Source organism: Strongylocentrotus purpuratus, unplaced genomic scaffold (assembly GCF_000002235.5).
Source record: "Strongylocentrotus purpuratus isolate Spur 01 unplaced genomic scaffold, Spur_5.0 spur5_scaffold_20, whole genome shotgun sequence".
Lineage (NCBI taxonomy): Eukaryota > Metazoa > Echinodermata > Echinoidea > Camarodonta > Strongylocentrotidae > Strongylocentrotus > Strongylocentrotus purpuratus.
Window position 1 is genome coordinate 37,906,210 of NW_022145606.1, and position 16,936 is coordinate 37,923,145.

The following is a 16,936-nucleotide window of genomic DNA, read 5'->3' on the forward strand; positions in this document are numbered from 1 at the left end:
CAATACAGGATTTTCCCAGAGTGAGACAGTGCGTCTTGCACGTGACGAGAGACAGATTGGGAAAGGACGAGACAGTGCGTCCCAAAAGGAAGCAATTGCCATACGTCACAATGACTTAAAGCGTATACTAGTAGAAGGACGCATGGTCCGGTTTCTTAGGAATCTGTGTATGTAAGTGAGAGTGTATCAGATTACAGAGTGAATGTAAACACACAAACCGTGTTGTTTTGGAGATCCTAGCGCTCCAGATTAAGACTAGGTGGTGGCAGCAACCGTCAGAATTAAGGGTATAAGAGACTGACATAAAAGTGGTTATGAATGTAGTCTTCTTTCCAGACCTGTTTTACTTGAATTCGCTATAATGGTAGCAGGAGAAAGTTTATGTAGCGATGGGGATGATTTTGGGACAATGGTGGAAGCATATTAACCACCCCCTCAATTCCCCGATTCCCTAGAACCGTCACAATGGTGGCAGCGGTGGGATTTCTAACAAACCACCCCCCCCCCCTCTTCCCCGATTTCACGCCAAAACCGCCACAATGGTGGCAGCGGTGGGATTTCTAACAAACCACCCCCCCCCCCTCTTCCCCGATTTCACGCCAAAACCGCCACAATGGTGGCAGCGGTGGGATTTCTAAACAAACCACCCCCCCCCCCCCCTCTTCCCCGATTTCACGCTAAAACCGTCACAATGGTGGCAGCAGTGGGATTTAGAAGCATTTTTAATTGCAATAAACTGCAATTCTAAGATGAGTTGTGTTCTTGTTTTAGTGGTAAATGATGCTAATCACTTAGAGGAAATAACAAGTGTTATTTTTATGATGTAGTAGACGTACAGTAATTAAGAAACTAGAGCAAACCAGACAAGATCGATATCATGAACTTCTAAACTTATGAGTGCAATTTTTCAATAGAGTATAATATGTACAAATAATAATAAGAGTACACTTAAATTAAATTGTACAAAAACAACATTGTAAGAGGTTAACTGGTGACTTAAAAATTCTTGGTTGGCATATAAATTTTTAAACAAAATGGATCCAAGAAGTGAAGTTCCTGATGGACTGGACGGAGTGTCTGGAATTACGCTGGCTGTGTCCGTACGATGTCCAACGGGTACAGAGTGTCCAACAGGAACCAAGACGCTTGGAAATGGATGTCCAGGATCCAGAAATCGTACTAGACATGGCTTTTATGGAAATGCCATTCCTGAGGAACATAGACGTGTCTTTACACCGAATCGGAGAAGGAAATACTTCCGGGCAAGTTTGCTGGAAAATCCCCTGGTCGGAATATAGAAGACACTTTGATGTCTGTATGCGTCTCAATAACTGGAGTGATGCGGAGGCTGGACAGTATTTGGCAACTCGCTTACAAGGATTAGCGTTAAACATGTTGCACAATCTTCCACAAGGACTCATCTTCACTTACACGGAGCTCGTGTTCCACCCTGATGGCAGGTTTGGTTCAGGTGACCAGGCTCGAAACTTTCTCTTTAAGTTGGAAATGAGGAAACGTCATCCTAAGGAGTCACTGTAGGAATTTGGTCGGGCTATCCAGGAGTTGTCTGGCTGTGCATATCCTGAATTGACGGCTGATGCAAGAGCTCACTTCTCAGACTCTATCGATGATTCGGAAATTAGAGCTGGAATTTTCCGTTCTCATCCAGCCACTCTAAATGATGCAATCCAGGCTGGATTGATGACTGAGGCATTCATAAGGCTGAGGGAGCCCTGTGAAAGATTTCATCCAAGTCATCCTGTTTGTGCTGTACACACTATACCGTGAAGTCAGAACCTGTGGACAAAAAGACGAGAAAGGAAATTGATGAGTTGAGATCAAGTATCGGTGAGATCATGCAAATGGTGAAGGAAATGAGTCTGAAGAAAAAGGACTCGACGTCTGGAATTATTTATTTCAATTTGAAGTAATGCCATTTGGACTCTGGAATGCCCCCTCTACCTTTGAATGGCTTATGGAAAAAGTGTTAGATGGTTTGCAGAGGAAGATTTGGGTAGTTTACTTGGATGACGTGATTGAGTTTGGTCCTACTATGGAAGAAGTGTTGGCAAGACTCAAAAATCGTACTACAGAGGCTACGGGAGGCAAAGCTTAAACTGAAACCAAAGAAATGTCACCTTTTTCAGAAAGAGGTCTTGTATCTTGGACATGTGGTATCTGAGAAAGGTGTAGGGACTGACCCGGCAATAAAAATTGAGACAGTCAAAAGTTGGCTCCAGCCTAAAAACTCAGACTGAAGTGAGAAGTTTCCTTGGATTGGCATCGTACTATCGACGATACATCAAAAGCTTTGCAAATGCTGCAAAACCACTTCATGCTCTTACCGAGAAAAATCGTGCCTTTTTCTGGACCCCCGAATGTGAGTCCGCATTCCAGCTACTACAGGAAATACTCACTACCGCCCCGATTCTGGCTTACCCCAAGCTTGGACAGAAATACATACTAGATACAGATGCTAGTAAGTATGGAATAGGAGCAGTCTTATCCCAGGAGCATGATGGACATGAGCGAGTTGTAGCGTATGCTAGTCGAACCCTCAGTAAAGCAGAGCAGAATTACTGTGTAACTAGAAGGGAGTTGCTCGCTATTGTTGTGTTTGTCAAACACTTTTGGCATTATCTCTATGCACAAGATGTGTTGGTGCGGACTGATCATGGAGCGTTAAGATGGCCATGACTTTCGAGAACCTGGAAGGACAGCTGGCTAGATGGTTGGAAGTAATTAGTCAGTATAGACTTACCCTTCAACACAGAGCAGGACGAGTCCACATGAACACAGATGGTCTCTATCTTGAGGCAGCCCTGTACACAATGTGGTCGACTGGATGATCTCTGTAATTGGAAACAGTAGATAAAGATGCAGTTAATCAACTTGATATTATTATGATGTATATATATTTAGTATTCTTGTTTGTTTGTCTATTTCAGTAAATAGAATGAGAAGGTGAATCTGCGATGACTACACCGCTGGAGATTCATGGAAATGAAACTGGACTAGAAGGGCAAATTGATGCCATTCATATTTCTCCTAAATTCACTTGTGCTAAGATATGGAGAGCATAATTGAATGATGATGATATTGGATTTATCTTAAGATGTAAAGAGATATTTTGAGAATGAAGATACTTAATTATATTGTTTGTTATTGTGTAAAGATTCTGTAAATAATAAGAAAATATGCATTCAGCTACTGGTTGCTGGGTCAGCAACTTGGAAAGAGGGGGATAGTGTGACGGATATATGAAAATGATCTTTCTCTTTCTTACTCTTTCTCTTTATATATTCAATACTTGTAAATATTGTGACCATTATAAATATAAAATGTCTTTTATAGTCGTTACTTATTTGTGACATGTTTTTAACGGATTGCTCTGAACGGGAGACTAGTCTACAAGTAGCATGTGCTCTTTGTTTATCAACAATGCTTAATTTATTCCACTATTGATCGATAACTTAATATTCATGTATTATTCATTAGTTTAAGGCGCGATCCAAGGTGCGCAGCCAATTAAATGATTGTATATGCGCGTACGGCTTTCTTTTCCATGCGCGACCCAACCAGTATAAATAGTCCGCGCGTGGGTTACTGGGTTACCCAGGTACGTGACTGACAGCTTTTTACAGGCTAGTACGCGACTACAGTTTTATTTGCAGGGTATTACGCGAAAGGTGAATATAAATAGTGACTCATACAATGTTTACTTATGCAAATTTACTAGGATTGTTCTAAAATGATAGAGGGAGAGGGATATTTTATTGTTCTATGGATCAATGCGGTCAGAGTGGTGTATATGAAGAGAGGTTTTGAAGTATTTTTGATGGTGATATATTAAGTTGGAAATAGGCATCTATATTTGTTATAGTTTGGATGGGGGGAAGCAAGACAGAATGTCCAGTACCGGTAGTGAATGGACGAAACGTCCTTGAACTTGTCTAGGACGGTCGGTGCGTCCTATTTTAGAGGGACGGAACGTCCCATTATCGTTTTAGGGACACAGTGTCTCCCTTAAGTGTATGAATATTGGCATGGGATTATAGTTTAATTATTATAGAGATATCATTATCATTATACAAATACATGAAAGATGTTTTTCTTATGTGAAATGTCTATTTTGTGTGATTATCTTCTTCTTTGTGAAGATAATATTGCCATTTTTGTTAAGGAATAAATCTAGAATTGGTCAACCTATTTTGGAAGAGAGAGATTTTTGCTCTTTGGTGTCCTAATTGATTAATTTGGACACATAAAATTGAGTGTGATTCAGGTCGTTGGGCAGACTGACAATCTGTCCCAAATGCGGTCATATCTCAAGTCTAGCCATTTCTAGTTTAATTTCTATGGCCAGTTTAACTATGTTTGATAAGAAATATTACATTGTATTGTTGTCTTGATTTTCTCCTAGACTATGAATATTTGGAAAGGAAGGCTTCGGTCCTTCGTGACCTAATAAGGCCAGAAAGTCACCAGTGCCTCCGTAGTTTAATTCATATATTTAATATTGTATAACGCTTAAACTTATAACACATGTATTCGCCTATCTAGAGGGCGTGATACTCCGTAGATCGTATAATGATGTTTTAATGAACTTGATATTGTATATAGATATTGTATAGAAAGTGTATAAAGGATCGAGAGAGTTGGAGAAACAACTTTGTCGTATATCTATAGTTTATTATCTACATTTATTTAATGCATATATAACAGTTTATTACAGACATGAGTGTAACTCCCCCCCCCCCCCCCCCCCCCTTTCTCCTTCTTCGTCCTGTCTTGGAAGGGACAGTGTGTCCTTCAACCTGGAATGGACACAGAACGTTATATGTATAGACAATGCATGGGCTTGTCTTGGAGGACACAGTGTCCTTAGATTTGGACATGGACACAGTGTCTCTTTTCTTCCCCCCCCCTTCTTACTCATTTGAATTGCACTCATTATTGTATATAGCATGACATGTATATTAATAGAATGACATTGAATAGTGGACAGTTGAATATGTACACTCGTAGTTAATTAATTAAATAGCTGCATTTACGAGCCTATCTAAATCAGGCAATTATTACTTTACTACATAATTAAGAGGTGCGAACTTAAGACAGTAAGGGACGAATTCAATGGAATGCCGGTTATCTTTGAATTTAGAAAGTCAAATCTTATACAAGTATATTCTGGAGTAAGTTATAACTAGGAGATAAATACTCGAGGCTAGTTTATAACAGTGATGATGGATTTATATAGGTACAATGTTTAACCGACAGAGTGTGTTAGCTTGTTACTTAATAAAGGAGTGGATAGACTTTTGAAATCCTGGTCGGAAGGGTGTATTGGTTTAAATGTTTCATTCTTGTAGAATGGGGACGATAGGGACACATTGGCCAAAGGTGTCGGGCGCAGGTAGATAGTTGTTTCAAGGGGTAGGAGTACCGAGAATACTAGTAGTCGGTCAGAATAGAGTTACTTGTAATAGGAGTTAGAAAGAAATGCTAACTTTGGTTTGATAGCCATGGTGGTTTGTAAAGTTCGTTAGAAAAGCCTCTATCTAAGTTCAGTAAGTTTATACATGTACATTATTTAAATCGTATGCAGTCTATACTAGTCAATTAAGTGTTGACATCCTGTAAATATGAAGCTAAGAAATACTGTATAAATTATATAAGCAGTAAACATTTATTACAATAATTAATTAATGTATATCTAGTAGCAATCAGTAAGTTAGTAAGTTCATGGAAGTATTTCTATTCTTGTTGAGAGTTTTACAGTTCTTATGTTGTTGAACAGTTGCCTAGAAATGGCTTAGTGAATAATAAATTCATTATTCGACTTCAGATCGATTTCAAGTTACAAATCTTGTTAGTCTGGTTTGCCTAGTATTATATAAGTATGCATTGTTGATGATACCGTACAAAATATATAGTAGATTTAGAATTTACTGTAGGATTTATTACTAAACAGGAACACAAAACTTCGTCTGTATACTTCAGACAAACGGACTCAGGTCATCGTGCCTTATATATCGCTCGGAAGTGTGAAAGGGAATAAGATACTATTTTTGTTATTTAGTGAGTGACTGAGTGGAAGACTTGATACACAGAAACGAATGTATGGGACATGATTATGGTCTAAATGGTGTTGTGAGGCTTGTTAGAGAGACAAAAACATGATTAGTTCCTACTTAATGATACTTAATTACGGTATCAGGGGTGAGAATAACACTCACCTATAAAAGGATGGAAGATATTGTGAAGTGGTTTGAGACTCTAGAAGCTAACTTTGAGTGGAAATGGCCAAATCAATACAGGATTTTCCCAGAGTGAGACAGTGCGTCTTGCACGTGACGAGAGACAGATTGGGAAAGGACGAGACAGTGCGTCCCAAAAGGAAGCAATTGCCATACGTCACAATGACTTAAAGCGTATACTAGTAGAAGGACGCATGGTCCGGTTTCTTAGGAATCTGTGTATGTAAGTGAGAGTGTATCAGATTACAGAGTGAATGTAAACACACAAACCGTGTTGTTTTGGAGATCCTAGCGCTCCAGATTAAGACTAGGTGGTGGCAGCAACCGTCAGAATTAAGGGTATAAGAGACTGACATAAAAGTGGTTATGAATGTAGTCTTCTTTCCAGACCTGTTTTACTTGAATTCGCTATAATGGTAGCAGGAGAAAGTTTATGTAGCGATGGGGATGATTTTGGGACAATGGTGGAAGCATATTAACCACCCCCCTCAATTCCCCGATTCCCTAGAACCGTCACAATGGTGGCAGCGGTGGGATTTCTAACAAACCACCCCCCCCCCCCCCTCTTCCCCGATTTCACGCCAAAACCGCCACAATGGTGGCAGCGGTGGGATTTCTAACAAACCACCCCCCCCCCCCCCTCTTCCCCGATTTCACGCCAAAACCGCCACAATGGTGGCAGCGGTGGGATTTCTAACAAACCACCCCCCCCCCCCCCCCCCTCTTCCCCGATTTCACGCTAAAACCGTCACAATATCTTTAATAACTTATATGAAATATAAACGCTAGCGAGCGCATAGAGGTTGAGCTTTTAAGGGGGGGGGGTGAAGAAAAGTTGTTCTTAGTCGTTTTAAATTTAGGGCACAAGTTATACTGAAAGGAAACACTAATTTATTAGAAAGGAAAATGACACTTGTAGAAAAGACAAAGAGCACAGTCATGTCAAAGTAAAAAGAGCAATTATCAAAGGTGAACATTGGGCATTGCTCGCACCTGAAAAGGGGATCTCAATCTTTTTAAAGGCACCATGAAAATGGAACAGGGGCGTTCGTAACAGAAAAAGGGACACATATCATATTTTAATAGGGGCTTAAATAAATGTAAAAACATATGTGCGAACATATCTGTTTTCTTCTCTACCGCCCCCTTGCGCCAAATTTGAAATACTCGGCCCAAATTCACAATTTTTGTTTTTCTTCTCTCTCTCTCTTTCCTTTTTTCTTTAACATACTTTTCAAAATCGTGAGGGGCGGGCTCGAGCCCCCGAGCCCCGACGTTCTGCAGGCCCTAACATGAAGGCTTTTAAATAAGCATATTTCTATACATGTTTAATAATATTTTTGTAATTTCGAGAATTTGTAATTCCAACAAACGCATACAAAATTCGGAAAATCATGTCATTTTAGAAACATTTGTAAATCATCTGGTATCAAATTAGAAATACCCTCCCCCCCCCCCCTCCTCCCCCATCAGTACGCCAGTGTTCAGGGGCTCATGTCTTCTCACCTCTATAATAAAAAAAATATATAAAAAAAGACACACACGCTATTTCATCATCTCACAATATTTCCACGATATGCGCGTATCGCTATTATAAAAACCTCCGGGTAAAACCTCCATTGATAAATATAGGGGCATGCGGACTGTATGGGAAATTTAAATCCCGTTAACTTTTCTTTTCTGTGAATGGAATTTAATTTGTATGTGATTCAATTCAGGTTTTATTATTAATTTGTGTATGTTCTTTTGTTTAAAAAATACAAACCATCTTTACTCCTTTTTTTTTTAGGGGAGGGGGGGGGCGTTTTTTTTTTTTTTGGGGGGGGGGCTACACGTGCTGCCTCCCCCCACACTTCCGGCGCCTATGGCTTTGCCATCATTAAATGGGATCGTTTAACAAGGTTAAATCTTAGATACACGGCCCTACGTGTTATCAGTGTCTGTGATATGGTGTAATATTGAAGCCCTACAAAAAATGCCCTTCAAAATGATCAAGAAATGCCTCAAAAAACTAAATATCTTTGAGTGACCGGTTTTACTATACTCGTTTTCCCCAATAGACTGTAGTGTAAACGCAAAATTTGGTTTCGATTTCTAATCATAAATATCTTGATAATCAGACAGGCGATCGTCTTGTAAAAGACAGGGGGTTCCTGACTCACCTAAATGTTTATAATTATCATTGCACCTTAAGCTAAATCCAGAATTTTGTTTCAGAATCTGAGACAAGGCTACCGGATCCCTTTAAGTGAGAAATGAAATTCTTTCAATTGTATAGAACAACTTTTAAAGTTCTTTATTGTAGGGCCTGCGCATTACATATCAGGACAACATTGACAAGGAGAAATTAATCGATCTCGATTCTCGAATGTCAACTTTCATGACTTTCTTCTTTGTTCAATTTTTATAATCTACCCCCCCCCCCCAAGCACGTAGCCAGAGTTTGATGTTTGGGGAGGGGGGGGGGGCACATACATGTAATCGATCGAGGTAAAAAAAAAAAAAAAAAAAAGAGGGGGAGGGGTCTATAAAAGTTCAACCGATCTTGGATTTTTTTTTTAGTGATTTAGTGGGCGGGAAAGAAAGAAAGCGAGAGAGAGAGAGAGAGAGAGAGAGAGGGAAAAAAGGACAGACTGAGGAGATACAAAAATGCAAGTTAAAAAAGAGACTTTAAAATCCGATAAAGGTAAACTATAAAGGGAAAAAAGACAACAAAAGGAAAATAACACGAAACAATAACACAAAACAGACAAGGAAATAAAAACACATACAAGTCATTTAAGCTTTCTGCTTAGCCTTAAGAAGAAAAAGAAAATGGCGGAAATAAAGGTCGGTCGAACAAAATATGTATACACACGTTTTGCAGATGAAGAAATGTCTTATCATATGCAGAGACTTCAGTATGATTTTAAAATAAAAAAGGAGACAACATTAGGATCAATTCGAACGGAATGTAGTATTTTGTTGTATTAACTTTATTTCATTTAACTCATTCTTCTCATACGACCGACTGTTATTCGATCATCGAGGAAGTCACATTGAGTGACCCCACCGGGTCGTCGAGTCAGACGACCGAAAGGTCCTATATATTTAACGCTGAAACAGAATAATGGGAGACATGCACTGAACACAAGATTCCAAACAATTGCCAATTCCGAAAAATATTTCGTATTTATTTTACGGCCCTGTTTTCTTCTCTACCGCCCTCATGCGTCCAATTTCAATCATTAAGCCCAATATACATTTACAAATGTTATACTTCTTTACAACTAAAAAGCTAATAAAGACTTGTCCGATAAAGCAACAACTAATGTAAGAAAAGTGGGTTCCATCCATAGAGGTGCCAGTATTCATAGCAAGTGTATGAAATTGTGGCCGCTAGCCAAGGATAAGGAAGAAAAACATGCTGAGATAACATTTGAATTCAGTCATCAGTTTTCTTGGAACTTTTCATATTAATTATCCAGTACTGCTACAATTAAAATGATGCAAATTGTTAACTGACATTCAATCTTTGATGTAAACGGCTGTGAAGGAAAAAAGAACAGTTAGGTAAACAAAACTAACATACAAACAACAACAGCAAAAACGACAACAAGTCACTTTGGTGAAAAGCTGGTTAAAAGTGTACCGGTACATGTCTTTTAATAAATAGAGCGGTTTAAGCTGCTCTCGATCTAAGCCCTTTCCCCTGAAAACCAATGTAATTCATGTATCTTAATTATCTCGTGTCAAAAATATATTTTGTACAAATTTCGTATAAAATCAATTGCAACTGAAAACATGATGAGAATAATGAAAAGGCCACTTTGCCTCTACATTAGTGTTCATTGGTGACATTTGTTTACTTCCATTTTGTATTGATGGGGGGGGGGGGGGGGGGCTTGATGCTAATGGTTAGTCATTAAAACAAAACAGGAGTAGAGAGAAGCCTTTATAATGATAGGCCTAATCGTCAACATAAAACTTCGCTGAACCGCCTTTGCAAGACAAGGCCTATTGGTTGTGACAAATAAACAATGTCTAGAAAAGGCTTGCTGAATTCCGTTACAAGTCATTTTGTTAAACAAATCATGAATGAAAAAACCATGTCAATAGTCTGCATAATTATGTACAATACTATTTTGTATTTTCAGTTTGTATGTTGTGAGAAATTGTTAAGTATTCTTATTTGTTAGTATCGATTGTATTTATAGTAAACTAATTATTTTGTTTTGTTACGTTTTCTGAACTACTTGTAGAAAAAGTCTTTGTTTAGAAATTAGATGGTAAGGGGTTAAGCTCGACTACCACACCTGCTCAGTATATCTGGCCCCTTTTACCAACCAATAGTTTCTCTTCTTGTAGGCCTATTATGTAAATATCAGGGTATGAACTGGTTTGCTGTTGGTTAATAAATCAAATTGCATATTTTATTGCGGTAAGAAGGCTAAATAATAGCCTACAAAATGTCCGATCCATAGATTGTATAATATAAATAGAAAAGAATAGATAAGCAAAACAGAATAGCATGAACAGAGTTAATTGTAGGCCCATGCCCATGACATACACCACTTCTTTTGGACGCTACTTAGTATTTGACGTAGGTCTATTTGCTAACTTTATTTGACGAGATATTGCGCAATCTTGCACCTGTACCGGTCAAATCGCACCGAACGTAGAAACCCCGATGCGGTTGAATGCCTATCTTTTGTTTACTTTATTACAAGCCCGCTTTATCTCGGGGAAAACCCAAACTGACCTACACACAGAAACGATTACAACGATGCCTTACCTAGGGTTATCGATAATTCGTAAAATATGGACAAAGTATCGATATTTCATTTATGTTAAGTTCAAAACGTATTTTTGAAAGTCTAAAGCCATTTACGGTACATCAATTAAACAATAATTCATTCACACCCCTTGTAAATTTGATGTTTTTTTTTATAATAGTTTTTCGCAACTCAAGATTGAGAGGTAGGGTTGTTGAATTGGGGGCCTTTGTTCAATATCTTCACATATTTAAACATGACAATAGGCCTAGGCCCATTTGCCAATTTAGTTGTTGACTGTATTCTCTTATTACGGGCATATTTAATATTTCTATCTCTCTCTCTCTAACTCTGTATTCATCTTTCTATCATTCTCATTATCTTTCTATTCAAATGTACACATGCATTTAAAGAAAGGGGTAATGTTCCACCTATCTATCTAATTATATCTGTGTTTCTATTTATCTATCTCTCTATTAGATATATAGCCTTTTTATCTAATGATCTTATCTATATATCTCATGTATATAATAAATATTAATACAATTTTTACGATCCTTAGTCACGGTATCATGGTTACTAACGATTGAAATATAAATCCTTGACAGTTCACTTCTTCATATAATGACCGGCTTCAATTAATTTCGTCTGATAGTGAATTCTAAATTTATATTAAAAAAAAGAACTTGAAAACAAAAATGAATTTGGTCCTATAGTAAAGAAGTGCATGAACTCTCATAGATTCTTATTTCAATTGTTTTAACTGTGACAAAGCATTGTCCAGATTGAATATTTAAATTAAAAGATAAAAACAAATATATAGAAAGATCCTCAGGAGAGTACTTGGTAATCGAATTGAAACTCTCAAGGATTTTTGTATTTCAATCGTTATTATAATATCCCCCTCTCTATACAATCCATGAAGCCATAATTATGTTAATTCTGTGTCTATCCATCCACTAATCACTCCTCGGCTGGCCCGGGGGGGGGGGGGGGGAGGGGCTGTAGTAAAAAAAAAAAATGTTTAGAAATTTGACTAAAATTTGACTTAAAAATCACAAAATAATCATAAAAATGACTTCGGTCCAAAGTCAAAAAGTATTTCGACAGCCGCTATAATGATATCAGAGCCCACTTTGGGAAAAAAGGAAGCTCTCTGTAGAGTCGAAACGGGAGAGGGTATTATAATATATGATAATAATGATAGGCTAATAATTTCATATAGCGCTCAATTTGTTTAATTTACTGTAAGTTTCTAAACGCTCTAGCCTTTCCACTAAAAACATTTTGAACATCTTCTTATGTTTTTAGGAAAAGCATACTTTAGGTAAAACAGAAACACTCAAGGACGAAATAGAGGCCTGTACGCCGAAATATATCCCCAAAATATTTACTTTATTATTTTTAATAATCATAATTAATTCAACAATCTAAACATGATGTTGGACGATCAGAATGAACCATCGCGATAACTTCTCGTGCAGTCCCCCAAGCTTCAGCGGATCGATCGCACGGGGTTATTCCCGGGTCAGCTCGCGCTCACTGTACCACTATACTCGCACTTGCACTCAGCTTTTACGGAAATTCCCTATGCAGATAGCAGCAAAGGCATGGATAGCGAACGAGGAAAAAGTCAAGTTTTGCACCGTATTTTTGCCAAGAAGAACCTGAAAAGCCTGAAGGTGAAAGAGTTCTAATTCAACTAACTAATTTCACTAATAGCCTGTAAGTATCATGCACTAATGCTTTCATTTTCATCGAATTTGTGTGTTGTGACTAACGTTGAAATGCCATAGCATAGCCAGCCCATTGGTTCTCTGTATATATTCGATCGCTGTAAATTCCCCCATGCAATTTGCAATGCGGGTAATTCATTCATTATGCATGCACGTTTCGGGATGTCATGAGTGCAGTGCGAGCGTGTGTGTTCTCTCCCATTCCAGTATGATAATAGCGTAATATATATTTTGAACTGAAATGTTTAGACCGTACGGAAGTGGATGTTATGTTATCATAACATGGATATAGACTTTGTAACCAAACGGTATTGTTACCCGAATCGTGAGAAAGGAGACCATCCCATTGTCATTAAGAAAACTATATAAACTTTATAATGCATCAGTCACAACTCATGATACTGATAGTTCAATTAGCTATTCATTTTTTCCTTCATAAATCATATAGTATAAATGTCATATCATATCCTCTATTTGGAGCAAGAAGTGTGTGCACTCAGTAGGCCAACATATTTAATCATGTTAATTCCCTTCTCAGCTCTACATCATCTGATATTGAATGGCTCGATACAGATAGATATAGATTAGGGCGGTCTATTTGAAATAGTGACTATTGTATAATTTTCATAATACTAATAATGATAATGATAATAATAACATATGAAATTTGATAGGTGCCAATCCAAAAAAGAGATGACATAACAACATCTGTATTAATAAACAAAGGAGAAGCTAATAGATGGATACCATAAACTTTGATCAGCCTTGTTGCATTATTCCTGGTTGCCCATCTTTATTGAACCCATATCACAATCATTTTCCTGATGTTATTGTTCTAATGAAACTGACAATAAGTCAAATTTGACTGAAAGCGAGATTAAGATGGAGAGATAGAGAGAGAGAGAGAGAGAGAGAGATAGATACATGAAAACAATTATATATAGAGATAGATAGAGAGAAAGAGAGAGTGATAGAGAGAGAGAGAGAGAGAAATAGAGCGAGAGAGAGAGAGAGAGAGGAAGATGAAGAGAGAGAAAGAGAGAGAGTTAGATAGAGAGAGATAGATACATGTATAAAATTATATATAGAGATAGATAGAGAGAAAGAGAGAGAGATAGATAGAGAGAGAGAGATAGATAGAGAGAGAGAGATAGATAGAACGAGAGAGAGAGAGAGAGGAAGATTAAGAGAGAGAGAGAGAGAGAGAGAGAGAGAGAGATTGAAAGGTGTACAAGTAGACCTGGCTTTACCAATACTATTGATACTTTTCTAAACAACGGTTACTCATGAGATCTAGAAAGCTAGTCAGAGGCTTGACCAACATAGCAACATGCATTAATTAAAAATAAAATACATTAATTAGTAAATAGGTCTATTGTACTTCCATATATATTTTGGAAATAAAGAAAGAATAATAAGAACTTTTTTCTCATAATACTATGTTTGGTTCCTGAAATTTCATTCATCACTCATGATGTAGTGGCAGAGAAATAATTGTCATACTAATAGACCGCTTAAAACTAACCTGTTCAAATTCATGGATGTTTCTTTCCTGGGGGCCCTAGTGACGAGTTATTCCATTAACATGTTATTAATGAATGAACTTCAAATATACTTGGAATATTGTTTGCGTACATTACTTGATCATGTTATTTCAGGCAGATCTGAGGCACAACATTTGAATATATTAGTAAACTGGCTATTAATGTAGGTACCATTCTTTAGATATGATATGGCAAAAACACCGCTAAAGCAGCTGCAATCATGACTCATCCCCACACTGGAAAGAGAAAATAAATTGCAAATTTGGAGCGTTTTTGACCTTGACAGTTAATTGCGTACATGAATGACCTACTTATACATCTGCAATCATGAGAAAGAAAGCGAGACGGACCGAATATTGGTACGTCTGTGAAATGTGTCCCGTTGGACTTAGAGGTGTCGTGGTCTAGAGTGTCTAGTCGATTAGTCACCCGACTGGATGCCGATTTCATGTTCTTTGGCAAATCATTTGATCGCCACTCTCCACCCAGGTGATAATGGGTGCTTGTGAGGATTGTTAAAGCTTGTGGCCCAAATTCATAAAGGAAGTTTGTCAACAAACCTAGGTTTATGTGCGTCATATGACGCGTTTTGTAGTCCATGAAATGTGTCCCGCTGGACTTTATAGGTGTCGTGGTCTAGAGCGTCTAGTCGATTAGTCACCCAACTGGATGCAGATTTCATGTTCTTTGGCAAATCATTTGATCGCCACTCTCCACCCAGGTTTTGGGTGCTTGTGAAGATTGTTAAAGCTAATGTGTCGGCTTTTGTTGTTGTTGTTGTTATTACTTGTTCTTTCTGGTATTACTACCCCTGCTAAATGGTCAATAGTCATATCACAGGTTTTTTTTTCTCATCTTGAATTTGTTTCTTTTGTTATTCATCGCAACCGTTACCATATTATCCTAAGCGAGTTGGATTTCAATTTATGATAAACTTGAAATAATTAGAGAAAAGATGTATGTATGTCATATGGGACACATTTTACAGGATGACCCACATATTGTCTGTTCAAAGCTAGAAGGGCCTTAAATCTGTTAAAGTATATGGGTTTACACCCTTTTTGCCTTAAAAAATGACGCTTTGTGTGTTTTGTCTGTCGTACCACGGACCTACCACGGACATCCATGGATGTACAATGGACGGTGTGTTAGCAGAGCAGCTGTATGCTATCTTATTAGGTATCAGAATAGATGTTGTTCCCGATGAGGTGTTAAAAGATGCAGTCATGCACGGATGATGGCTTCTACAGTGATGATAAGGGAGGGAGGGAGAGAGAGAGAGAGAGAGAGAGAGAGAGAGAGGGGGGGAAGAGAGAGAGAGAGAGATAAGTAGAATGTCAACTTTAAAATTTTCAGTTTTCAAGGAATTTAAGCACACTAGATTTGAGCAATTTTTGCCAAATACCACGGAGGTGAGACTATAAATACCAAAGTCGAATTGTGACTTCCAAATTTCCAAAGTTTTCTGGCAATTTAATCCAAGTATATCTGAGCAATTTTTGCAAAATTCCATCTTTGATTTGACATTGTCCAAGTCTATCATGTATGAATTTTGACCCAGGATCAACTCCCTGGTTAAAGCTTGAATTCCACATTTTCAAAGAAACCAGGATTCCAACAAAGAGAGATGCCTACACTCTGTGAGTCAATTAGCAGTGGTCAGTACAAGTGGCCAGAGAAAGAGAGTGACCACTGACCAGTTATGTCCAGCTGGTTGGTCAATAGAATCAATAGTGTCCTGGCAGACGGGAGTAGGTCCCTAACTAACCCAAAATGGATTTATTGATCAGTGCACTGGCTTCGAATGCAGAGGGGCAGATGGGCTCAAATGGATTTCATGCATTTAGGCAATTAGCATATTTTGACTTTGATTATTTTTGTTCTGTCTGTTTTTTTTTAAACAACATGACCCAGAGAGAGAGAGAGAGAGAGAGAGAGAGAGAGAGAGAGAGAGAGGAAGATAGGAAGAGAGAGAGAGAGAGAGAGAAGAGGGGGGGGGGGGTTTATGTACATGTACATGTACATTGTAGAATTCCTTTGTTACCATTGAGATTTGACAAAGAATAATTTAGAGATGGAAGGAGGGAGGGAGGGATAGAGGGAGGAAGGAAGGGAAGGAGGGGAGAAGGAAGGGAAGAGGGAGGAGGGAGGAGGGAGGGAGGAAAGAGGGAGGGAGAGAGAGAGGAAGATGAAAAGGAAGGTAAAGTTACAGATGTATTTCACATTGTGTTTATTGTTTATAATGAGGACAATGAGGTAGAATTTTGAGACAGAGGGAAAGGGGGGGGGGGGGGGGTAGATGGAAATGAAAAATTGATTATGTTCTATTGGTTTGGTGGTACTCTGCTTTTAAACAAAGATAACCAGACATATGGAGAGAGAGAGATAAAGAAAGAGATAGTAGTAGGGGTAGGGGGGGGGGGGGGGGTAGGGGAGAGCCAACAAGATAAAGAGAAATGTAATGGTCACAATCATTGATTTACAGTAATTAGTAGAAACCTAATCTAGTACGGTCAGAAATACCTTCACACTCAATCTTGACTTCACAGAGCAAGCATATAAACTTCGCACTGCTTACAAATGTTGAGTGATCATCTAGCATTCGCCTAGTTTTCCATCTTGTTGCAAGTTCTTAAGACTTTTTG

General features: G+C 38.2%; 2 long non-coding RNA genes across 2 annotated transcripts; one reads left to right on the plus strand and one right to left on the minus strand.

The window, feature by feature from the left end:
- Positions 1-655: 655 nt before the first annotated feature.
- LOC115927440 lies at positions 656-6,819 on the minus strand. Its single transcript, XR_004065635.1, has 3 exons — positions 6,237-6,819; positions 2,762-2,852; positions 656-1,797 (listed from the first exon to the last, which is right to left on the minus strand). It is a non-coding gene; the product is annotated as an uncharacterized LOC115927440 (long non-coding RNA).
- On the plus strand, positions 2,852-5,748 carry LOC115927441. Its single transcript, XR_004065636.1, has 2 exons — positions 2,852-3,689; positions 4,424-5,748. It is a non-coding gene; the product is annotated as an uncharacterized LOC115927441 (long non-coding RNA).
- Positions 6,820-16,936: the final 10,117 nt, after the last annotated feature.